The 26,425-nt window shown below is 37.7% G+C and overlaps 1 long non-coding RNA gene across 1 annotated transcript; it reads right to left on the bottom strand.

Moving 5' to 3' along the window:
• Positions 1-21,234: 21,234 nt before the first annotated feature.
• LOC145679745 (uncharacterized) lies at positions 21,235-24,456 on the bottom strand. The gene is made up of 3 exons (XR_014130521.1): positions 24,257-24,456; positions 22,663-22,887; positions 21,235-21,312 (listed from the first exon to the last, which is right to left on the bottom strand). It is a non-coding gene; the product is annotated as an uncharacterized LOC145679745 (long non-coding RNA).
• Between the last annotated feature and the right edge of the window lie 1,969 nt (positions 24,457-26,425).

Consider the following 26,425-nt stretch of genomic DNA (forward strand, 5'->3'; position numbering starts at 1 on the left):
TTATCTTAAATTAGTGAAGGCCAAGTAAGGTCAGATTACATATATGTCTGCTTTATCTGTGTGTACAGTCCAGAGATGGAGTGAGTCAATTGGGTCAAGATTTGTGAGTAGGTCAGTGGATCGTGGGTCAACAGGACGTGACTAACTGTGACACACCACCCCCCTTGACCTCTCTGACTCACACTGACCCTACGTTTTAAATTTTAAGGTCTCCCTCTTTATTCGGCCTCCCTCCTTATTATTAAATTCAATGTATAGATAATTATTGAGTTGAGTTGATTTTGAGTTTAGCGTCCTTTTCAGCAGCGAGGCTATATGAGACGGGACCTACTGATTAACATGTAATCCGAAACACATGAGCTCCCGTTGGAATCAAACCAGGGTCTCCCACGCCACAGTATATAATTGTGTTTTATATAGCAGTTAATATTCTTGCTATAAAGTATAAAGTTAAAGAAAACTTGTAGCTTCACGAAAGGCATTTGTTGGTCCTTCAAGGTCAACACAAGAACAAAAATGAAAAACTAATACTAGGTGTGCCTTTACAAGTGACTACTATGATAACAACAGAATGCTGCCTACGTTTAACATATTATGCCTCCGGGGGTTAGTAAAACGCTTAACTGTGTGAAAATCGCTGCACACAACAGGTCTTAGGAACACTCGCAAATACGTAAAATTGAAAGAACAGAAAATAGTGCATTTTTGAAATGAGCATACAATTCACACTTCACGCAAAGTTCCAATATGGGAAATCAGTCAATATCTTCAGTTGGAATTACTGAAAAAGACAGAAACTGGCTATTTAAAATTCCAAGTGTAAACCTGCGCTTGGAGCGATTCTATTAGCTATATCACAACGCATTTTCGTGAGTTGCCTCTGTGGTCAAGCGTGCTTAATAGCGCTGTTAAAGTTCTAGAACCGGAGGGCGGCGGTTCGAGCCTAAGTACAGTAATTTTTTTTTTTCAAAATAGGGATGGCTTTTTAAAAGTATATATAAAGTTGTATTTTGAAGTGATTGTAAAACAAATTCAGATGAACTTTCACATTTCCAAGCTCACTCGTATTTATTCGCCATGTCCCAAATTTCACAGAAATAAATCCCTACGTTAAGCGGGTTTACATATCCAGACTCCTAACAAGGAAGGGTCACGCAGTGGCTCCGCTGAGATCCGAACGAGACAAATGTGTTTTCATTTGATATATTATAACTAGATAGATCCCAAAGTTATACGTGCCACCGAGCGGAATATCGTGAGTTACAATATATTTTGTAATGTAAGAACTACAAAGCTGGCAGAATATTTTGACCGAATCATTTGTTCGGAAACGGTTGGGTAAATGGAAAACTCGGATAATATGTATCCCGTCATTTTCAAGAACACACTTTTTCGGATAAAAAAGTTTGCCCAGGATCCTCGCAGGGTCCCACATGGGGTCCAACTCAAAATTTTCAAATGACAAGAGGGATTAAGTAGCACATCGTTTGAAAGCTGTTGCAAAATGAAAGAAGATGCAGCAAGTCTCGACTCTCTACAACAACCCTGTGCAAAATGGCGGAGGGTCAAAATGTAAACAGAAACTTAATTGAAAAGTCAATGGTCACCCCTATAAATCGGAAACGGTGAAAAATGTGAAAATAGGAAAGGAAGTCTGGCATTATTTTCAAAGTACAACAATTTAAGGTAAAACGTCTTGTCCCAGGGTCCCGACATGGTCCCAGGTGGGGTCCAACTAAAAAGTTTCAAATGGCAAGAGGGGTTAAGTAGCTCATCGTTTGCAAGATCTTCTTAAATGAAAGTAGATGGAGCAAGTCTCTACTCTCTACGACAACTCTGTCCAAAATTGCGGCGGGTCAAAAAGTAATCAAAAGCTTATTTGATAAACTATGGCCACCTCGAATCCAAGATGGCCGGTTAAAACTTATGTCGTTCATAACAGTACAAATTTAAATCTCTATTTTTCTCTATTATATATTTAGAAACAATAGGAAGATTAAAGAACAATTGAATTTCGATTCACCTCAACTATAATTTCATTCGGTAACAACACATATATGTTTTGTTTGGTTCCCTCGCCATCATTTACTTTAATATAACGAATATGCGATGAACACACAACTCTGACTTCCTCTAATTTTGTCATACGTAGTTCATGCATAAAGGACTTGCTGCACCAGTAGGTGGGTGGCTCTATTGTAATTCGTAACTGCGCATTCGTGGTGGTTACATTTGTATGTCATTCGTTGGTTTGATCACAATACTCCAAGCAATACCAAATATACAAAAAAAAAAAAAAAAAAAAATCATTTGCAAGATTGGCGAGTAGTACCAAACCATGTGTAAGTCATTTCAGATTTCGAGTTGCGCCAAACTTTGTTGGTTTAATTACGGTATTCCAAGAAATAACATATTTATATACAAACTCATTTTTCACGCTGGCAGCCATATTGGATTACCTCCAACACCAGTGGTTTGAGCTGGACATGAGTTCGATACATACTATGGCATTTTGAACTCAAGACGTTTCGTTTTTTGAACATTTCGCATCTTTTCGTCATCCACTGATCAACATTCATGCCAAATTTGGTTTTCCTAGCTTCAGCAGTTTGGTATGCCTATCCTTTCGATATAGGTTTTAAGCTGTCTCTTGGATTCAAGGTGGCCATAGATTTTCAATTAAGCTTTTGCTTATATTTTTACCCGCCGCAATTTTGGACAGGATTGTCGGAGAAAGTCGAGACGTGCTCCATCTTCTTTCACTTAACAAGAGCTTTCAAACGATGTCCTACCTCTCTTGCCATTTGAAACTTTTTAGTTGGACTCCACCTGGGACCATGTGGGGACCCTGGAACAAGACATTTTCACGTTGTGCTTTGAAAATAATGCCACGCTTTCTTTCCTGTTTCCACATTTGTTTTACCGTTTCCGATTTATAGGGGTAGTCATGGACTTTCCAATTAAGATTTTGTTTACACTTTGACCCGTCGCCCTTTTGCACACGGTTGTTGTAGAGAGTCGAGACTTGCTGCATTTTCTTTCATTTTACAACAGATTTCAAATGATATGCCACTTAACCCCCCTTGCCATTTGAAAATTTTGAGTTGGACCCCATCTGGGACCCCGCGGGGGACCCTGGGGTATTTTTTTCTTACCACAAAAAGTTTCTCGTTGAAAATGGTGGGATAAGTGTTGGCAGAGTTTTTCACTTACTCAACCATTTCCGAACAAATGACGGTTCAAACTATTCTGCATGGTAATTTTTTGTAGTTCTTACATTACAAAATATGTTGTAACTCACGATATTCCGCCCGGTGGCACGTATAACTTTGGGATCCATCTAGTTATAACATATAAAATGCAAACACAATGGTCTCGTTCCGATCTCAGCGGAGCCACTGCGTGACCCTTCCTTGTAAGTGTGAAAACATTTACGTTCACTCCAACCTCAATCATTTCATGAATTCAACCTGCTTTACATATGTTATTAGGACGTAAAATTGAATGTGATTTATTCTACAAACACTTTTATACATTGCAAGAGCTGTGACGTCTAAATATTCACTGAGAACTCATAGTCGTATCGCAATAAACAAAAGCGAGTATGGAACAGTAAACTGCTTTCACAAAGGTTAAAAGAAAGCCTCCAAAAGCATGCAAAATGGTCGAGTGGTTTAGGTCGATACTCTATCAATCATATGTTTGTGTTTTAAAACCCGATAATAAGTTTCTCTAAGTGTCTTCCTATTTTCATTTGGAGGCGGAAAACATTTCTTTGAATAACTCATTGGAAACTTCTTTTGTTTCAAATTCGGCTAAGACGGAACAATATATCAATTGCAAATCTAAAATCCATAGCTGAAAACAAAATATAAAGTATGTTTTCCCATTATTATCCTCCGATTTGTAACGAGACCCGGGTTCGATTCCCGGAGGGAGTTCATGTGGTTCGGATTCCACCTTAATCAGTAGGTCCCCGTCTCATATAGCCTCGCTGCTGAACGGGACGTAAAACTCAAAATCAATCAATCAATCTCCAAGAGAGAGAAATAAAAAAAGTTTTTTTTTTTTGGTAAATTCTAGTTCAAAGTTCGAAGCACTTGCTTTTGCACGTGATTTTTTGTTTCTTTTTTCAGGGAACAGAAAAGTTCTGGCGCCTAAGAAATTATACCATATAATATTGCAAATTTGCAAGTGGATGTATTTACATTGCAATTTGTGGTAATAAAGATATTATGATTAGAAAACAATATTGTAATAAGTAAGTTTAATTTCTTCATCCATCGCCAGTCTTAGGGGCCCCTTATACCTCTCCGCCCCCCGAATATCGATATCGAAAATTTCGAATGATATATTCATGTCCATATATTCGCGATATCGAATGTTGATATATGATAATATATATATATATATCGACGATAGCGATTTATCGACATATCACAGGCCCAGGTCCGAGAAGTGATGCTTGAAATATACTGGAATCAACAATCAAATTCTAAATAAGTTCCCCATTTCCCTATTCAATGTTGAGGGGGAAGAGTGTGAACCCGAATAGAAATTTTAAGAAAAACAAATGTTAAGATAAAAGTAGGTTTTCCGTCTCCCCTTGAATATAAAAATTAACAGAAAACTATTACTGCAATTTACCTTTTACTTCTGTTTCTGATTGTTATCACAAATCAGCGACAGTACACATACTTTACATAGTATACCAATACCAATACACTCTATAACTTTTCACAACCAAGCAAGCCGGAAGATGAATTTCCTGTAATATTAAAGTGGAATATTCTACAAAATAGTCATAATTCATTGGCCATATTTCTATCAGTACTTTGGTACGGACTAAGAGCTACAAGACTAACAGAACTAGAAATTAAAGATTTCATTCCTTTTTTCTCTCAGACTAAAAGACTTCTGCATTTTCCTAAGATTTTCATTTTCTTAATATAAGTCCCCTATCCTGGGCTAATTCTGGCTACCGCGGTTTCGAGGTAATCGGTAAACGAAAGAGCAAAGTTTGTCGACTCTCAGCTCTCGACAGTTTGTAAGAAGATATTTCACAGTTCATGTTGTTATTTCTTCGTTACAAAAACACTTCTAGTTGACTCTATTCATGGTGAATTACTGAACTTATAAACATTGACAATTATTGAAAAATGAATAATTATTTTTAAACATAAAAGGCATTACAGTTCACTAGAATGCAGTAGTAGAATGCAGAAGTGAAAGAAAATATTGTTTATTTGTTGAGATGCGCAAACTGAATGTGAATAATAAGTGTTTCCCATTCTCTTGTCCAGAGGTGGATCTACGATGGACTTCTGGGGGCTCGGTGGTTGGTAATACTCCTATTTAGAGCTACTTTTAAGAGCTCCAAACTCTGGAATGGGTTTTATTTCTATATAAAAACACAAATATTCCCTTTCTGGGAGGCTATCGCCATGATCGCCCACTGGATCCGCCCCCGCTCTTGTGTAGCAGACTTTGAAGATATTTAGCTCCTGCGATGGTGATTAAGAATTGTAACATCTGGATAATTTTTATACTGATATCGGATAGAAACTTATCCGGATTTGCAATATCCGGTTGACGGACAACAAAACGGATGACGGATAACGGATATTATCAGTCATTCATTATCCTGATATTATCCGTTATACGGATAATATCAGGATAATGGATGACTGATAATATCCGGATAGCGAATGACGGATAATATAGAGGTAACGGATACTATCCGCATGATGGATAACGGATGACGGATAAGATCCGGATAACGGATGTTATCCGGATGTCGGATAACACTGGCTTACAGTGGTTTTGGTGCCGGGTGTTTCTTAGCTGATTTGAAGTAGAATTGGGACGCTGAATCCAAATATGGCGTTAGTTTTCCCCTAACAGCTTTAGTTTTTGAGATATAGGAATTGCAAGACTGACCTGCTACAACGTTGAAAATTGCATAGGTGCTGTTTTACTGTAAGTGAAAAGAAAACTATGACATTTAAATCTGTTATTTGGAACACTTTGAAAATAATGAAAACCATATAAACACAAACATCAAGTACATAATAACTCTGTAACTACATTTTATAATAGTTTTTATGAATAAAAAATCAAATAATTTGTTCAAAACGATCTATTCAACACTTCGGAAGCTTCGTTTTCGTGACATCCTTGAATGTTTCTTTGCACAGTCTCTTTTTAGGTTCCAGCAGTAATCTGCCATCATATGGGCATCCCATCTTCCTTGGTAGCGGTCCTCCATTGTTTTAATATCTTGGTGAAATCTTTCACCTTGTTCTTCACTCAGACTGCCTACGTTGTCTGGGAAACGGTCCAAATGGCTGTGCAGGTAATGAATTTTGATACTCATATTACATCCAAGTTTTTGGAATGCATTAAGCATCTGGTTCACTAGCTCAACATAGTTATCAGCTTTATTATTGCCAAGGAAATTCTTGATAACTTCTACAAATGAGGTCCAAGCTCTACGTTCAGTCTCATTCATGGACTCCACGAAAGCCGGATCTTTCATGAGTTGTCTTATTTGGGGACCATCAAATATTCCAGCTTTTAATTTTTCTGTGCTGATCTGAGGTAGCTTGTTTCCCATGTAAGCAAAGCACGGCCCGTCCTTATTTAGCGCCTTTACAAACTGCTTCATCAAACCGAGCTTGAGATGTAGAGGTGGCAAAATGATTTTGTCACACTCAACAATAGGCATGTTAATAATATTTTTCTTACCAACAACCATGTCGTCTCTCTGCGGCCACTCTTTTTTTGACCAATGGTTTGCTTTGTCTCTGCTATCCCACAAACATAGAAAACAAGGATATTTTGTGTAGCCACTTTGCTGTCCAAGAAGAAAGTTCACCATCTTTAAATCCACACAAATCACCCACTGATGGTCCTGATATTTAATTTTTTCCATAACCAAAGCAATTGCTTCATATTCTTCTTTCAGTCGTGTTGAATGAGCGATTGGAATTGAGCCATATTTATTGCCATTGTGTAGAAGGACGCATTTTAAACTTCGCTTGGAGCTATCAATAAACAGGCGCCAATCATCTGGATTGTATTCTGGAAGACCCATGTGTTCTAGGAGACCTCTAACATCGTGACAGAATACGAGATTTGTGTCTTCAGTGAAAAATGGTAAAAACTCCTTTTCCCTTGTTCGGTAGAATGTGATTTTAGTTCCTTGTTCTAGTACGTTTTTCTCCTTCAATCTGGAAGCAAGTAATTCAGACGATTCTTTTGAAAGATTAAGGTCCCTAACTAGATCATTTAGCTCATCTTGATTAAACTGTTGAGGAATTGTTGACATTCCCTCATAATCACTGTCACTTCCATCATCCATGTCACAAGAATGTTCACTACGTTCGTTTTCAGTCTCACAAAGCTCTGGCAAGTGGTGAAACGTTGGGATTGGTATTTCATCGGAATGAACAACTGGACGTCTTGCTGAAGGCAGATCAGGATATGTCCACTTGTTCCGGTTATTTCTATTCATACCCGTAACATTTACCAGGCAGAAATAACAGTCATCAACATGGTTTGTGGGTTCCCTCCAAACCATTGGAACACCAAACTTAAGACTTTTTCTTTTTCCAGTTGTCCACTGTCGCAAGTGTTCAGTACACATTTTACACACAATATGTGGAGCCCACGTTTTATCTTGGTCCCCTAGGCGTACACCAAAATATGCATGATATGCTTTTTTTACAAAGTCACTGATATGTTTTCTATTGTCTTTAAATGTGTACTCACCACATATGTAGCAAAACACATCAGGATGGTTAACACAACTTCTTCGACTTGAACTCATTTTATGTTCAGGCCACTAACACGGATGTTAAATATAAAGCCTTAGTATACGCGATACAAGTTATGATTTCAGAACAAAACTCACATGTTCCAACATGTCACTCCACCTGCAAGACAACAACTACGATCCACTAGCCAAGTAGAATACCAATGCAATCTAGTGGACGTTCCTGGAACTACTATATGACTAGTTTCCGTTTAGTACCGACAGATAGCAGCACTAATGAGAAAAGAGCGCCGTTCTTCCAAATAGTAATCTCTATAGAGCACAGTAGGATTTATTTGAGTTGCAGAGTTTTTAAGATCATATTCAAACTTGTTATTACGAGAATATTTGTATTTCTTTTGCTTATTTTGTATACTATTGCAAGAAGCATGCAGAAATAGTGGTTACATCATTTATAATTTACATATTTATTTTGGATTGTAATATTTCTTCCACATACATTGTAACGTAAATAGCACTACTGGTACAGTAGCCTGTATCTACCAAAGTAGAGCTGATAAAAAAAAACTGCTTACATTATTGGATTCAGCGCCCCACACATAGTTAAAATCAGCTCTAAAATTTTAGGCACCAAGAATTTTTTTTTCTGTAGGCCTGTGTAATTTTCGGATAATGGATTTATCCGGATAATTTATAAAATTAAGATAACGGATAATATCTGGATAATAGAACATTCGGATAACTGATTACATCCGGATGACGAATAAAGGATAGTATCCGGATAAAGTATGTGGTTTGAAAAAGACAATATAGGAGAGAGACTTATCAATGCTTTCTCCTCATGGAGTTATTAAAAGACGATCGTCGGGCAGTGGTCTTTACCATTGAAAGATATTGCTTCTTAAAATGTTTCCTAGTAACTTCCAATTTTCTTGTTCTTGTTGAGCGCGGTGGCTAATGGTAGACCGCTTACTTTGGCGCGTGGGGTCCTTATTGTTTCGATCCCCGGCCAATTAAGTTTGCGGTGGACAAGATCGTATCCGTAGCTTCTCTCAGGGTACTCCCGCTTCTTGCCACTTTTCACTCCATCAATTCTTCTATTATCAATGACTTGCTTTAATCATTCGACACGGCAGCTCAGTGGTAGAGCGCTTCCTCTTTTGCGTGGGGTCCTTATTGTTTTGATCACCACCCAAGGAAATTTGTAGTGGACAATATCATATCCGTGGTTTTTCTCAGGGTACTCCCACTTCTTCCCACTTTTCATTCCACAAATTCCTCTATTATTATTGACTGGCTTTAATAATTGCGCGCGGTGGCTCAGAGGTATAGCGCTTCCTCTGGTGGACCAATTAACATTGAGGTGGATGAGATCGTATCCGTGGGTTTTCTCAGGGTACTCCCGATTCTTCCTACTCTTCATTCCACCAATTCCTGTATTATCATTAACTTGTTTTAATCATTGGGAGCGGTGGCTCAGTGGTAGAGCGCTTCCTCTGGTGCGTGGGGTCCTTATTGTTTCGATCTCCAGTCAAGTAAGTTTGTTGTTGACAAGATCGTCTTCGTGGTTTTTCTCAGGGTACTCCCGCTTCTTCACACTTTCCATTCCACCAACTTCTCTATTAGCATTGACGCTTTAATCGTTGGGCGCGATAGCGCAGTGGTAGAGCTCTATCTCTGGTGCATGGGGTCCTTATTGTTTCGATTCCCGGCCTAGTAAGTTTGTGGTGGACAAGGTCGTATTCGTGGGTCTTCCCAGGTACTCTCGCTTCCTCCCACATTTCATTCAACCAATTCTTCTATCATCATTGACTTGCTTTAATCATTGGAGAGGTCTTGGTCCCTTGAGGATTGCGGTGATGTAAGAAATCAGATTCGATCCTAAGCATTTGGGTTGTGATGTAAACCTTTGCTGTGGTTCAGTCTCAGTATTTTATTACGCGACATAAAGCCATCCATACAGCTATAAATGTTGTTCTATCTTGTGCAAGCAGGTATTGATTTTGAGCCAATTCGGAACCACATTTTTGGCGCTTTGAGGCCAGAAACCGATTTCGGACATTACGCTGTCCTCAAACTACTAGGATCTTTTCAATGTTACCATCCGCGTCCAACAACCCCATGTTTAAAAGGGAAATAGAAAGGACTCGTGTCTAAAACTTCCGGACCCAGTTTCTTGAGGTTCAAGAGTAGGGATCGATTTCTGATATCACCATTGTGCTCAACGGATCAAAACCTTTGAAATGTCGCCAACGCCGTCCAATAACTTCATCTTTAACAGGTGAATAGAAGGGACCTGAGCCCATAACGTCAGGACCCCATTCCTTGAGCTTCGTGGTCTGAGCCTGATTTCTGACATTACTACTGCACTCAGTGGCAGTGGTTAGGGATGGGCACGAGCGAGTTCGAGTGTTTTTTTTTTAAACTTGATTCGACTCGAAACAGACATCTTTTAGCTCGACTCGGGAACTCGACTCGAAAAATTTCTTCTGACTCCACTCAAAACTGGACTCGAATTTGGATCGAGTTTCGAGTCGAGTCGAGCCAAATCGAGCCAAATCTTGTGTGTAGTTTCAAGTTCCTTTTTCACTTATTCTGCATAAACAATATAATTATTATCAATGTTGCTACTTCCACTACAGCTTATTATTATTATTATTATTATTATTATTATTATTATTATTATTATTATTATTATTATTATTATTATTATTATTATTATTAAATTCTGTAATTAAGCTTGAAAGATAGGCGGTTTCCATCTGAATACTAAAAACTAGTTAACTGCCGATTTCGGTAGTCGTGAAATCTAGGACACAAGGACATCGTTCACGAGGTTCTGGGTTTGAGTTCCGGAGGATCAAGTATTCGTGCTTGGGCCAAAATTTGTTAAAAGTTATAGCGTGCCAGGAAAACATGTTTAAAACTGTTCTGCCTGGGTCTACGGTTGTCAACGACTTGTGCGGCTTGGCTCACAGCTTATTTAATATCGAACCGAACCGGATGTGCACGAGTCGAGACACAATTTGTAAAATTCGAGTCGAATCGAGACTGCTCGTAAAAATCTTGATTCGACTCGAATGTCTCAAAACTCTTCACATATTTTTAACAATAGTTTTGAAGAAACTAATCACTCAGAAACAGTTTTATATATATATATATATATATATATATATATATATATATATATATATATATTATACAGGTGCGGATCCAAGGGGAGCTACAGCCCTCTTGACACTCAGGTATACACTGGATAAAATAGGCTTCAATCCTGCTTTACACTGGATAAAGCGGCAAACAGTGATTTAGTCGCTCCCTTGATCATATCCTGGATCCGGGGCTTTAAGGGTTCATAGCTGTAAAACTATGGGACCTATCGTTAGTGATGCGCACGAGACGAGTCGAGACAGAATTTTCCTGACAAATTTCGAGTCGAGACACAGCTCTTGCAATAAAAAAGAATACATTTTTCGAGTCGAGACATCACTTTTACAGCACATTTTCGAGACGAGAAAGCCTCAAATCTTGTCTCGTGCGCATCCCTACCTATCGTAGTCGGGTTAAGACTTCACTTAGAAACTAATATGTGCGCTATCCAAAAATACAATGTTTCAGAATCTAGAGTACACATGCGACAATTTTTAGAGAGGAACTTTGGCTATGTGCATATAATTTGAAGTACTCACCAAATACCTGTATAAAAATTGTTGCAGAAGTATGTTAGAATTCTAAAATATGGATATTTGGACAGCGCACGTACTAGTTCCTAAATAAGGTCTTGACCGTACTACGGTAGGTCGCCTAGTTTTGGAGCTATGGACCTTTAAAGTTCATTTCTTCATGTTTTTGGCAGCCTATAACTCCGAAATTAAGCATTTGTGCGCCCAGGTTTGTTATTATTTTTTGTCTTATCTTGGTGTCAGGAACAGTATTTCTTCCAGATATGTTTTTGGGGCACTGCCCCCCTCCCGGAGCTCTGAGAGTGCCCCCGGAGGAGACCAAAATATTACGTCTATAATACAATAATAAATAGAATAGTACCAGCAGTGCCCCTTCCCCCACCCTGAACATTTTTTTCTGAAAGAACAACTGGTCAGGAATCTCCTTGCATTTTTTAAATGGAGTATCGCATCGCAGTTTGCAGTGCAAATGGGAATGAAATGCAGCGCAAACATGGAAATGCAACATTGCATTTACATGTTTGCACTGCAAATTGAAAAATGTATTGCAAATTGCGATACATCTTTGTGTCTTAAATTACTACATAAGCTAAAATAAGGAGCAAGTTAAAAATATATTACTATTATTTCAAGAAACTTCCCCCGACTTGAAGGGTCAGTTATTGCAAGAAAAAATGCCTCGACTTTGAATTACAATAGTTTTCCACTTTTGTATTTCCTTCCCTTTGTCAGTTTATTGTTACTGGGTCATTCTCCAGATCTTCTCAGGTTTCGGGTGATTATCCTTGTTTCTGAGCGTGTAATAATAAAAAAAATGTTCCTTGAAGAAAAGGCGCATTGGCAGCAGATTGGACCTAGCCGATATATGGTATATATAGCATGATTGTGGGTTGGTTAGTAAAACGCAGAAGTGCGTACAGTAGATCAATAAAACAGTAACGGTATTCTTCAATGCCAAAAATACAGTATAGGAAATTACTCATCTTTATCTCTCTTTTCTTTTTGCTTTCCATTTGAAGTACTGATATACCTGATACCCATTTACGTTCCTTGTTAAAAACAACATATGTTTTAGCAAGATTTCTTCTTGGGAGACGCCGCGAACCTCAAAAAACATCCCGAACAAATGGACTCTCTCTTTCTGTGTGTGTTTGAACCAATGAGTTGTTTTTCCTAAACCTAATTGTTGAATTTGCCGCTGTGGTAAAACTATTTCGCTCAATTTGACAAATAATATAATAAAATATAATACTTATCCAGTAATGAGCGTGGATTGCAAGGAAAAGCAGTGAACTCTAAAGTACCCCTGTAGCAGGGGCGGATCCAGAACGGACTTCTGGGGGGGGGGGGCGTGGATTGTAATACTGCTACTTAGCTAGTTTTAAGAGCTCCAAATTTTGGGATGGGTTTTATTTATATATAAAATAAGAAAGCTTCCTCTTCCGTGGGAGGGGGGCGATTGCCCCGATCGCTCCCTGGATCCGTGTCTGCCCTATAGCCTCTCCTCGAAATTAAATGCATTGATCTATTATTTCCAATTCGAAGTCATTTTCGCTTCCATGTTAATGGTGACGGAGTTCTTGTTCTTTGTATCTCTGTACTCAAGAAAATAATAATAATAATAATAATAATAATAATAATAATAATAATAATAATAATAATAATAATAATAATAATAAAGCATCTGAATAATAACGATATTTTTAACCCCCCTTCTTTAAACTTTCTGTGTATTTCTCTGAATCTGGATATGTTGTTTTATAGTGTATAATACAAAAAGGCTTCAAACAGCAATCAGGCAAAAATTATTTGTGTAAAAGACACAAACGCCTTATCAGTGGCTCTGCAAAGAAGTACTAAACAACTGACGTTGTTTCTGCTTGCCTTTAAACATAATGTTACGGTTTACAAGGCACAGACAAAAGTAGAGAGCAACGTGAAATTTCGCCTAAGGGCACCTTCGTTGCTAAACTGAAGACTAGCACTCTGTCAACATATTGCATAGCTATCAATAAGTTACACTCAAAGGTTCTTTCCAAACGTTTTGGTATAACAGGTTAATCAAACTACGCTGTTGTAGGTAAGGGATGAGACTCTGAATGACCGATAAGTGTTGGAGTTCAGAGCCGTAGCTAGAAATTTCGTTGCCCGGGGCGAAGTAGAATTCGGCGTCCCCCGACACTCACCTTACCAAACTTTGACTTTTTCTTTCTGTGCTTTTATTTTTAACATATAAGAGAAACACCTTTTTGTTGTTATGCTACGCTGTTTTTTCTTTTTTATCAAGCCGCTTAGACAGACCATTGCAACAGCCAAAAGCGATCGTTATGTATTCTTTAACAAATAAGAGCCACTCTCAAGAGGCTTATTTTAGACCTGCTGCTAAACTTGCCAAACTACCTTGTATACAAATCCATTTGGAGAATAATTATGAAAAAAGCATGGAGTCGATTCTCCTACGTCAGGACGACCATGTTAGACATGGAGTTGCTGGACGCGAGTGGTAGCGTTGGAAAGGCCCGGGTCCCCTGAGTGCAGTAGTAATGTCAGAAGTCTGGCCCAGACCACGCAACTCAAGGAATGGGGTCCTGACGTTATGGATTCGGGTCCCTTCTATTCACCTATTAAAGATGAAGTTGTTGGACGGCGTTGGCGGCATTTAAAAGGTTTTGATCCGTTGAGCACAATTGTGATGTCAGAAGTCGATCCCTAAACTTGAACGTCAAGAAACTGGGTCCAGAAGTTTTAGACACGGGCTCTTTCTATTCCCCTTTTAAACATGGGGTTGTTGGACGCGGATGGTAACATTGGAAAGATCCTAGTCGTTTGAAAACAGCGTAATGTCCGAAGTCAGTTCCTGGCCTCAAAGCGCCAAAAATGAGGTTCCGCATTGGCTCAATATCAATACCTGGTTGCGTAAGATAGAACAACATTTATAGCTGTATGGATGGTTTTACCTCGCGTAATAAAATACTGAGACTGAACCACAGCAAAGGTTTACATCACAACCTAAATGCTTGGGACCGAATCTGATTTCTGACATCACCCCAATGCTCAAGGGACCAAGGCATCTCCAATGATTAAAGCAAGTCAATGATGATAGAAGAATTGGTTGAATGAAAAGTGGCAAAAAGCGGGAGTACCCTGAGAAAACCTACGGATACGATCTTGTCCAACGCAAACTTCCTTGCCCGGGGATCGAAACAATAAAGACCACACGCACCAGCGTAAGCGGTTTACCATTGAGCCCCACAACAAGAACAAGAAAATTGGAAGTTACTTGGAAATATTTTAGAAGCAATATCTTTCAATGGTAAAGACCACTGCCCGATGATCCTGTTTTAATAACTCCATGAGCAGAAAGGACTGATATGTCCCTCTCCTATATGGTATTTTTCAAACCATATACTTTATCGGGAATATTATCCTTTATTCTTCAATTCATGAATTGTTTGAGGTTGAAGTGAGCGTAAATGTTTTCATACTTAGGAGTCTGGATATGCAAACCTGCTTACCGTGGGGATTTACTTCTGTGAAATTTGGTCCTTGAAGTTATACAAAAACCGGTAAAATAAGGAACGTTAACATTCTTACAATGAGAACAGATTTCAATTCCCGGTGGGAGTTAGCGTACGCACGACTTTATCCTGGGAGACCCGGGTTCGATTCCCGGTGGGAGCTCATGTGTTTCGTATTCCATGTTAATCAGTAGGTCCACGTCTCCTATAGCCACGCTGCTGACCGGGCAGTTAAACTCAAAATCACAATCACCACCACACGGCGGGAGTTTACATGGTTCGGGTTTTACGTTAATCAATATGTCCACGTCATATATGGTCTTGCTGTTGAAAGAGACGTTAAACTCCAAATCAACTCAACTCATTAAGATCAGAGTTCTGAGTTTAATACCAACTTGAAACCATACGTTCAAAGCAAAAATTGAAATAAAATAAAATCTTTATGTTTAACGTCCCATGGTTATGCCGGTTAGGCTAAAGGAGACGGTGATAATGAGAAAGGAGTGAAATGGTGGAATGAAGAAAGTAGGAGGAAACGGGAGAACCCCGAGAAAACCCACCAGCACGGCGTTTGTCCACCACAAAGTCCAAACGGCGCGAGCTGGGATCGAATTAGGGACCCGAAGCACCGGAGGTGAACGCTCTTCCACTAAACCACCACACCCCCCAAAATGAAAATTATTCATGCTTCTGATAACTATATAAAAATGGAGAGGGAGAGAGAGAGAATAAATATGGTTGTATTTTTCATAGGGCCAAAGTGGCGTAGTGGTAGAACGTTCACCTCTGGTGCATGGGGTCCTTGGTTCGATCCCAGCTTGCACAAAGTCAGATTTGTGGTGAAGAAACACCGTGTGCGTTCGTTTCTTCAGGATTCTCCTGTTTCCTCCTACCTACATCGTTGCACAATTTTCGTTCACTTCTCATCATCACCGTCTCCTTTGCCTAGCCGACATAAGCATGGGACGTCAAACTTAATTTAATTCATTTCATTGAAAAAATTACTATAATTCATAATCTGCATCTTTATAAAGCAACTTTAACAATCATATGGATGTATAATGCTTAAATTGAATTAAATCGCAATTGCAGTAATCTGCAATATTTTAGGTTTCTCATTTATTTACATCAAATGTTTAGTTATTTGATACTTTATAGCAAGAATATTAACTGCTATATAAGACACTATTATATACCTGTGGCGTGGAAGACCCTGGTTTGATTCCAACGGGAGCTCACGTTTTTCGGTTTCTATGTTAATCAGTAGGTCCCGTCTCATATAGCCTCGCTGCTGAAAAGGGCGCTAAACTCAAAATCAACTCAACTCAATAATTATCTATACATTGAATTTAATAATAAGGAGGGAGGCCGAATAAAGAGGGAGACCTTAAAATTTAAAACGTAGGGTCAGTGTGAGTCAGAGAGGTCACGGGGGGTGGTGTGTCACAGTTAGTCACGTCCTGTTGACCCACGATCCACTGACCTACTCACAAATCTTGACCCAATTGACTCACTCCATCTCTGGACTGTACACACAGATAAAGCAGACATATATGTAATCTGACCTTACTTGGCCTTCACTAATTTAAGATAATCTACAAAAAATGAAAGAAAGCAATTTCAAACGCAAAAATATAGAAATGTATTTTCAACGGAACAAAAAAAAAAAAAAAAACGTAACAGCCAAGATTTGAACCCGAACTTCTGCACTCAGCAAGCAGACGTCTTACCGACTTACCCACGGCATATCTTCCGACTTCTGGTTTTGAAACTTTATTTACAGTGCGTGTGTTACCTAACAACGTTACGAGATGTCCTTACTGTCGTGTTAACACGCGTTCCGTAAATTTACGAAGTCGCTCTTTTAATCCAAAATCAATTCGACACACACACACACACACATATATATATATATATATATATATATATATATATATATATATATATATATATATATATATATATATATTTAATAGGGGATGACAGGAGAACAGTAGAAATAAATGCAGAGATATTATTAAGCGCTTGCAGGGACATGGGTTTAGAAGTAAATGCAGAGAAAACTAAATACATGGAAGTGCGTCGGGACCGTAATACGGCAAATTGTGGAGGCGTTAAAATATTAAATAATACTTTTGATAAAGTGGATACTTTCAAATATTTAGGATCAATATTAACAGACGAAAATCATATTCACGAAGAAATTAAATGTCGACTAAAAGCAGGAAATTCGTGTTACTATTCGGTTCAAAATCTCTTGTCGTCGCGAATTCTGTCAAAGAATTTGAAGCTTAAAATATACGAAACGATAATCATGCCTGTTGTTCTGTATGGTAGCGAAACATGGTCACTTACTCTGAGGGAAGAACATAGACTGAAAGTATTTGAGAACAGAATCCTGAGACGAATATTTGGACCCAAGAGGAACGGAAATGGGGAATGGCGGAAACTTGATAACGAGGAACTACATAATTTATACGGTTTACCCAACATTGTTAGAGTCGTCAAGTCTAGGAGGCTTAGGTGGGCAGGTCATGTAGCTAGAATGGAAGAAAGTAGAAACGCTTTCAAAGTCTTGACTGGTAGACCCATAGGAAAACGACCATTAGGAAGACCTAGGCGCAGATGGGAGGATAATATTAAGATGGATCTCGCAGAGATAGGAATACAAAGTAGAAACTGGATCCAATTAGCTAAGGATAGAAGTCAGTGGAGGGCTTTTGTGAACGCGGCACTGAACCTCCGGGTTCCATAGGCCATAGAGTTAGTTAGTTAGTTAGTTATATATATATATATATATATATATATATATATATATATATATATAGATAGATAGATAGATAGATAGATAGATAGATAGACATATAGATATAGATAGATAGATAGATAGATAGATATGTTGGTGCACCAGTAAGCTCCCAAGAGTACAGGTTAATTCATTCTTGATTTTAATCTACAGAACAAATGTTTTTTATGAAAGCAAGGGGACTGCTACCCATAGATGGCTAAGTGAGGTAAATAAAATTTAAACTTCAAATGGAACTGGGGTGGCTCACCGACAATGGCTGATTTAACACGTTTGATAACAGCGCGGGTAATAGGTGGTTTATAGATAGAGCCTGTGTAGGTAAGTGGATACCGCGTGAGACTGTCATTCTAAGGGTGTGGGGTTCGAGTCTCGGCCTAGACTGAGTTAATTTTTTTTCAACACTATAAATGATGTTCGCCTTTGATACTGAAAGAGATTTATCCTATGAAGGGAGAAAACCCACGATGGGGTCAGGGGGAAAGACGGACACTGTTTATCCTTAAGTGTTAAAATTTAATTTATTCCCATGTCTTTTGCTCTTTCCTTTCCCTCTTTCCTTCTTTTCTCATTTTGTTTAGCTTTCCATACTTTTTCGGTCTCTGCATGATGCGTATTATTGTTTTCGTTTCCTTTGCATTAATTCCTATCTCTTTGATCTTAAAGTAAATGGAATTTCTGTAGATTTATCTCGTGGTTGTTTCTCTAAGTGATGCTCTCAGATAGTAATACTTTTTCCTCCAAATGGAGGAATATCCTGGCATGTTATGTTTTCGGGCATGTATTTGCTGTCATGTTGGTTGTCCAACTATCAGACATACAGTGAAACTATTCTGCTACTGGAAAAAGCTATCATTTCTTATGTATCCAACCTCCATTTTCTAAAGTCGCTGACTGTACATGTACGCAGCAATATATTATAGGCTCATGACATATCTCATAAAAGAAGTCATACCTGTTCTATATAAAAATGTATGTTAAAAGAATGTGCATTGCGTGCGAAAGGACTCTTCAAAGGCACCGAAAAGCCGAAGTGTAAGTCATTGTTGGCTTACCATCACCTTGTAAAATTAATTTTGTATGCATTGCTGAATTTTGAAACATGCATTTTTGCAATAGAACACCAACGACTTCCTTTATGAGATATGAAGCTGCACTCTCTACGTTGGTTGGACAGTGTTTGAATTTTAGGCTTCTGAAATTTATTTTCCCACGCTTTCGACGGCCTGCATCTCCCAACCTATTGATCGGTATGCACATGTCACAAAGCATTTTCTTGTTTCCATGTCAGGTACCCACCCCTACATTGTTTGGTACGCATTAATTTAACAACCTGTACATCCGAAAAAGCATCTGGCCACACGAGATCTATTTTTAAAGAATAAAAGTTTTCTTTTTAAACAATACCTGAAGGATATTTACAAATACTTCGTGTCAATACGAACTTAAGAATACCACTCACCAATTTTGAAGCCATCTCTCTGTCTTAAATCTTCTTCTAAATTATGAACCACAGACAAACTGCGTAAAGGGAGCTTGTCAGCTAGCAGGTTTGCATTTTCTATAGATTGCAAAGGTTCTTTACCACTACAGGGAACTTGGTGCAGCTCATATATTTTGGCTTCCATTTTATCAACTTTACATTTGAGATGTTTCATATCTAGCTGGATTCTCTGCAGTAACTGGAATATTTTTTCAACGGCTGAAATATCAAAAGAAAGAAAAAAATACTAAATTAATACAAGACCAAGGAGGCAATGGTACACATTGTTTGAAATATTTTTTATTCTACCTTAAGATCGTGTGTGCCGCAACTACCATTAACAAAAGTCATCTAGGTTCTGACCGGCACATATCTCATATTGACCCTGAAGTCGATACCCACAGCAACATACGGAATGAATTTTAAATCACATATTGATAAAGCTTCATAATTAATGCATAAGCAGTTTTATTTTTATTTTTTATTTTTTTTTTAAGTCTATTGCAAGAAAATTACTAATTGCTGTTTGAGGGCTTTCCTAATCATTACACCACATTCGGGTCAATTTTATGTCTGTAGAGCATTTCAAGTGTCCTAATGGAATAAAATAGCCTGCTCGTGTCAATATCTAGGCATTCTACCGTCTTCTGCTGAGAAAGGTTACTGCAAAAACTCCTGTTGCGAGAGAATGCAGTTACATTTGATATTTCAACTTTCAAATTAATGTAGTATAAGAATGATATGCTCCAATGTTTCTCTGCAGAACCTCCGTATATGGAACAATGTCTAAATATCGATGCTAGCAGAGTAACGGTTTCAAATGGGGTGCGAGGAATGCTTAACATTCAAAGAACGTTGATCGCGTCTCTGTGGTGTGACAATTATGACACCTGAACGGAATTTGCCTAATTTGGGTTCGTTTGAATCTCAGTCAGAGCAACAATAAAAACTTAAGTGTGTGTTGGTAAGCAAGCGAAGAAACCAGAAGCGCCACGAGAGGGCATATCGGTGTGTCGACTTGTCTGCTACCTGCCAATTTTGTCTGCTACCTGCGCACAGGCAGTAAGAAAAAACAAATGACTAACAAGACGCTGTTTTGTACAAAAATATAAATTTTTCTGTTTCATGGTACAAACTTTATATCGTCAACCCGTCGGTTTAGCATTCAAAAGGTTGGGAGTTTAATCGCTCCTAACATACGCTTGCCCACAAGCCTCCTCTAATATGGAACAGAATAGTTCCAAAGCAACCATTCCAACAGGATGCGCTGCAAAACAAAATGTGATAAAACTAGAATTACAGATTATATGTTCTGAATTTTAAAGCCAAGAAGTACTTCCATTACGAAAGGAACGCCGGATCTAGAAATACTTTCGGAGATCTTAAACACTAAAGGTTTCACTGTAAAAAGTAAATCTTAGTATGATATATATGTTTTAAAATGTAATTAGTACGAAATTTATATTAGTTACACAAAAATCTATTTTTGAGGAAGAGAAGGATTCGGACCCCCCCCCCCCCTTCCTTCGCACGGCTTGGAACATAACAATTTCAATTTCCAAGCATAAGTTTTACCATAATTTCGTTTTTCATTAACAAAAATTGGTGATAATCTCGGAGACTACTAGGTCAAGGCGGCCACACTAAGTGGTCGGAGAATATCGATGCATTGACTACGTGCTGCCACACTCTCGAGCTAGCAGGGTTCAAAATGTCTCTAAAGAAGCAATATAGTCTTCATTTTGTTTGGTTATTTAATAATGACGACACACGTAAGTAAGCTTAGCAATACAGTTTAATCTTTGGATACTTACTACTGCCAATTCCTAAACGAGCTGATGTGAAGGTACTGTCTGTATCTGCACATGAAGTAGTGGCAACTGACAACGCTGACATTCTGCATGGAGTTTGGATTTGGGAGTGGGATGGTAAAGGTCCATTTGGACTTTTACGATGTGATGCAGACAAGCAACCTCCGTTTGAATTGTGCACCATAGATGATACGTTTACCTCCGCAATTCCTCCTATAGATACTCCAAGCGACTCTGAAAGCAAGTGATGAGATTATACAAACATCCAGTTTTTACTAGACTGTTAGGTACACAATAAGCAGGTGACAACTTATGGTTTTAAAAGCATGTTTAAAATGTCACAATGATTACATCCAGTATTCTATCTGTAGGGGGATGGCTGGAACTTTCTCCTCTCTGTTTCTCGAAATACCTCTCAACCTTGAATATGGTGGAAATAAACCCCACTTTTTTGAGCTATTGATGAATTTATCCCCCTCTCCGGAAATCGCAGAAATCATACACTGATTACATTAACTCACAACGTTAAAAGATACTAACGCTGTTTATCTGCTTGTTTGATCTTGTCCTAAATAGACTCCATATCATAATTAAATGAATATTTAATGTGTACGTTATTTTTTCATTTATTTATTTATTGATGTATACTCATAATAGAGCCAATTTAACGACACAGTTTGCATTACGAGCCCGGTTTTTCTGTAGTTAACAATCATGAGAAGATAGCATTTATCCGATAAAAGGCGAAAGTATTAACAACCTCGTTAAAAAAAAAGAAGAAAAACAACTAGCAAGCCTTTCATAGAAATAAATTACTTGAGACTAGATCTGAGTCTGAATGATTTGTTACGTAAGACTTGCTTGAACATAGCAAGTAGCCAATTTTGGACTCCAAATTGAAAAACTTGTTTATAAAAATAAACAAACTAGACATCTTATTTTTAGTTGTTAGGGCTTCTCACTCCAAGCTTGTTGTACACATTACAACAACTACTCTGCACATCTAACGAATAAATTGTTTCCAACAGGTTCATAAAACATTGTAGGTTACTTCTATCTGTCTACTATTTCAGCCAGCCTTACTTTTGAATGTTTTTCAGACGAAGTAGCAATAAACTTTCTCCAAAATAGTATATAGTTTCACATTTAAGTAACGTCTGCACTGGCATAGAATACGAAAGAACACTGTTTCTTTCAGGCCTGTTTTTTTGCCCCCCCCCCCCCCGGACGAAATGGTTAAAACGTACTGGAATAGAACCAGCAGAGGGAAATATGTGGTTTCAGCCCCTCCGAATACTAAGAGTAACCCCCGGAACATTTTTTTCTGAAACAAACACTGCGAAAGAAGGTGAACTCCCTGGCAATAAAGAATCGCCCACGAAATCTTGATAATTTTAACTTTCACACATTTAAAAAAAATATATATATTTTAAACGCGATTCAATACATAGTCCTATGAAACAAATCAGCTACGAGCTAAACTTTTAATTTGCGTTGAAATTACTATCAAGAGAGATATATATGAGGAGACAAGCAGTGTTCTTGAACGAAATTATGAATATAAAATATATTTAGCATAATTACCTTTCCGAATAGGTGCTGGGGGACTTGGAACACTACATTCGTTAAAAGTTTCATATGGTCTTCTCTTAGTTCCTGGATATGAGTCATCACTGTCCTCTTCAGACAAATATCTTTGTGGCTTTCTGCGACATCTTCTTGAATAAATTTCTTCGTCAGAAGAATCACTACTAACGTTTGAAGTCAGTAAAGCTTTGTCAGCCTTTGCTGCAGCTTTTTGAAATGAATCTGAAATGTTAAAAAATACATATATTCTACAGTTACTGATAAGGGAAAGTAGCTGCGAAATTATTCTTGGCATGAAAACCATACACGATAAGAAAGCAACATGGTTATGGATCTACCCTCAGTTGTGATTTCTTTGCTAACTGTAAAACATTAAATATTAGAATATCCCAAATAAAACAAATCTGTTTACGAACTAAATACTCTTGCTTATGTAAAGTTATTCACGACTGAAATTCGAGAGTAAGAAAGCCTGTAACAGAACTAAGAATAGAAGGCCTAAGAATACTAGCATTTTTATTTTATTTATTTATTTTTTAACTTTATTTAACGTACCTTTCACATTTCCTGCTCACGATAAGATAGTGCAAGGCTGGATTTGGAGAGAGTTATCCAGGCCTTGTCTTTAAGGTACTATATTCAGCATTTGCCTGATTTGACTGAGTATAAGATCCCGGAAAAAAACTCTAGCATAGTTAACACCAACACAAACACAAACACACACACACACACACACAAAGAAAAAATCCTTCTTATTTCTCTGACTGGAGTTGCTACTTTTCCCTGACTTCTTTATTTTCTTCCATATACTATTTACTTCATTTAACGTTATTTCAAAAGCACTATCCTATCAAATCCTATAAGAAACGTCATGGATTCTAAAAGCTAATTTAGTATATGAGGTCCTAACATAAAAAGTTCATTTTAGGTCATACAAATATATATCAACTCATACCAACTTGTAATGTAGAGGACAACAATTTTTCTTTTTTCTTCAATAAGACTGTATTCCAGCAATGTATTAAAATAGAAGACATTTTTTAAGCATATTTGTCACGAAACAACTGGTGACAGGAAGCTACGAATTTGAACAAGCTTACTTTATGAGTTTTTTTACCAACTAAGCTTCTCGAACTGTAGTCACAAGTATACAAATTACAATGGAATTAAACCTTTAAACTTTTCCTTGTTTTGACGAAAATATTCTCACAAATTTCGACCTGTAACGCTGGAGCGTCGAACAGGTGAGTCCACCGTTAGTAACCGTTATAAACGAATAAAACAGGAACAAACGTAATCCGAAACAACCTCTTGCAATTTCCCTGGCATTTATGTTTATTTCTTGTTTTCCTGATTTTCCAGAATGCGGACATGGTGTCTAGTCAGGATGGCCAGCCACCGGGCTGAAATCTGCGACCTACCAAATACTAAGATAACGCGCTACCAACTGAATCACGGCTGCTCCGTATGATAGATCTTGCTATTCAATGCAGAAAATAGTGAAATAATATTACATTTTGACTCAAAATTGAGGTATAAATACTCAAAAACACAACGAGACAGATAAAAAGAAAATACAAATAGTACTCACTGGATTGTCCATAGATTTTTATGTTCACAACTGTCCAATCAGCAGATGGCTCCTTACAGTCCCTGATAAAATTTTGAATACGCCTAACGGATGATGTCTTAGGCCAAAGGCATTCATTTTCGTTTTTAAGCCATTTACTAGGTATAACTTCTAATGCTCCGTCCTCGTCAGTGAAAGCTGCTACGCAAAACTTTTTTCTTCCTGAGGTCATGTTGATTCTGTCTACAGATATGCTCCTAAAAAAAAAAACTGAATAAGAAAACACTGCAGCGTATTTCTTTTCCAAACACAAAATACATTTTGATGTCACAGAGGTAAGGGAAGCACGGGATATCTTATTCGACAGTTTGCCACACATAAACAAATACTAACTGCGAACTGCATGGGAAGGAATAATAGTCACCTTCTATCGTAACATCCAAATATATCAACCAAATGGATGGGTGATCATTCGAACTATTTGTCTCAATAATATTAGTAACTTTGCCTATTTTCCCTGTAGTGACTTGAACAAAACTGTCCTTATCCACAGAGATACCAATCATGAACCCACTATTACTCACTGCTCTATATTCTTCACCCACAACCGCTAAACATATGGTCCTCCGCTATACGGTTTATTCAAAGCTAATTTGCGGTATGTCCTGGAAGTGAACTCACGAATAGATCAGGGTTGGCAAAAACCATGGTTTTTATTGGAAAAAACTGTTTTTTGGTTTAAACCAGTTTTTTATTTAAACCAGGTTTTTTAAATTTAAACCAGGTTTTTTGGTTTAAACCAGGTTTTTTGGTTTAAACCAGGTTTTTTTGGTTTAAATAATTTGCTCTATATATTCATATCATGTATGGACAGAAATAAGTTTGTTTCGCCTTGATGTTATTATGCAACAACGGGTTATACTGGAAGGGGTCACATAAGCTTAAAGCGGAATAAAAACCGCTTCTCGAGTTACATCCGAGAGAAATTGTCCTCCATTTGAACTCGGTACCAGGACTAATTGGCCACAAATGCAATACGTCTGCCGACGCACTCACGAAGGAATCCTGATAAAAATACGTTGTTGTACTGATCTTTACATGCTTCTTAATATAACTGTCAAGAGTCATTTCAGAAGAACAAAAAGATAAACAGTTGCACAAGTGAAACCATTATACAGAATTACATATGGACAATTTCAAAGTAGTACGGAGTACAGAAGAACTAATTTAGTTCAAGTTAGTTAACAACGACTTTTATTGGTCGAAATTAAAGAAATACGACGACTTAATTTGCATATCAGTACGAAAAGTGATTAAAGATACGAATTATTTGAGTCCACTTTGGCTCAGACTCATTTATACATAAATAGATATCAAAGATACTTCTCATTTCACTAAATGCCTCTCGTGAGGTCTGTATGACCCCCCTCCCACACACACACACAAAGTACGGCATTTCGATGTATTTTACCAATAGTAAACATTGAATTGAAACAATATTTAGAATTTTTCTTTGATTGCAATTACATAACAATAACAACAACTACAAAAAAAATCACAAAACAAACATACATAAACTTACTTTAAAAAAGTTGCTTTTGTAGTATAATCTTTTTGAGTAATGAATGGGGAATTTAGGTCTGAATATAATACGAATAATATACGGGAGTGAAACGTAATAACCCACAAATGTGTGTTCATCAAGATTTTACAAACACTTACACTTTTACGAACATTTTTCGTTTTTTGGTTTAAACCAGCCAACGCTGGAATAGACACAATCATATTATCTTCGTAGCTTTCGCTTAAACATCCGCAGCGCTGTGGACGGAAAATGCACATAGATGAAACAGTAAAAAAAAAAAAAAAAGTCACGTTTGTTTTTCTTCTCTACTGTTTCATCTATGTGCATTTTCCAATCATAACGTCGAGGATGCTTATTATTTAAGATAATCTGATTGTCTATTCGTGAGTACATTTCCTATTTTCCTTATTTTGGACCATTTTTGTCATTACGCTCCCTTTTTATCCATGTGATATATCCACTCTACTCCTTATCTTCCCTTCTTAGGCAATGAAGTAAATTTTAATTCAACGACATCGAACGTCTAAAATTGTTATGACCAGACTTGCCCCGCTTTTTATTCGCATAAAAAATATAGCATCTCTAGTATCTAACCCTTATACACT

Source organism: Thermobia domestica, chromosome 2 (assembly GCF_964235325.1).
Source record: "Thermobia domestica chromosome 2, izTheDome1.hap1.1, whole genome shotgun sequence".
Lineage (NCBI taxonomy): Eukaryota > Metazoa > Arthropoda > Insecta > Zygentoma > Lepismatidae > Thermobia > Thermobia domestica.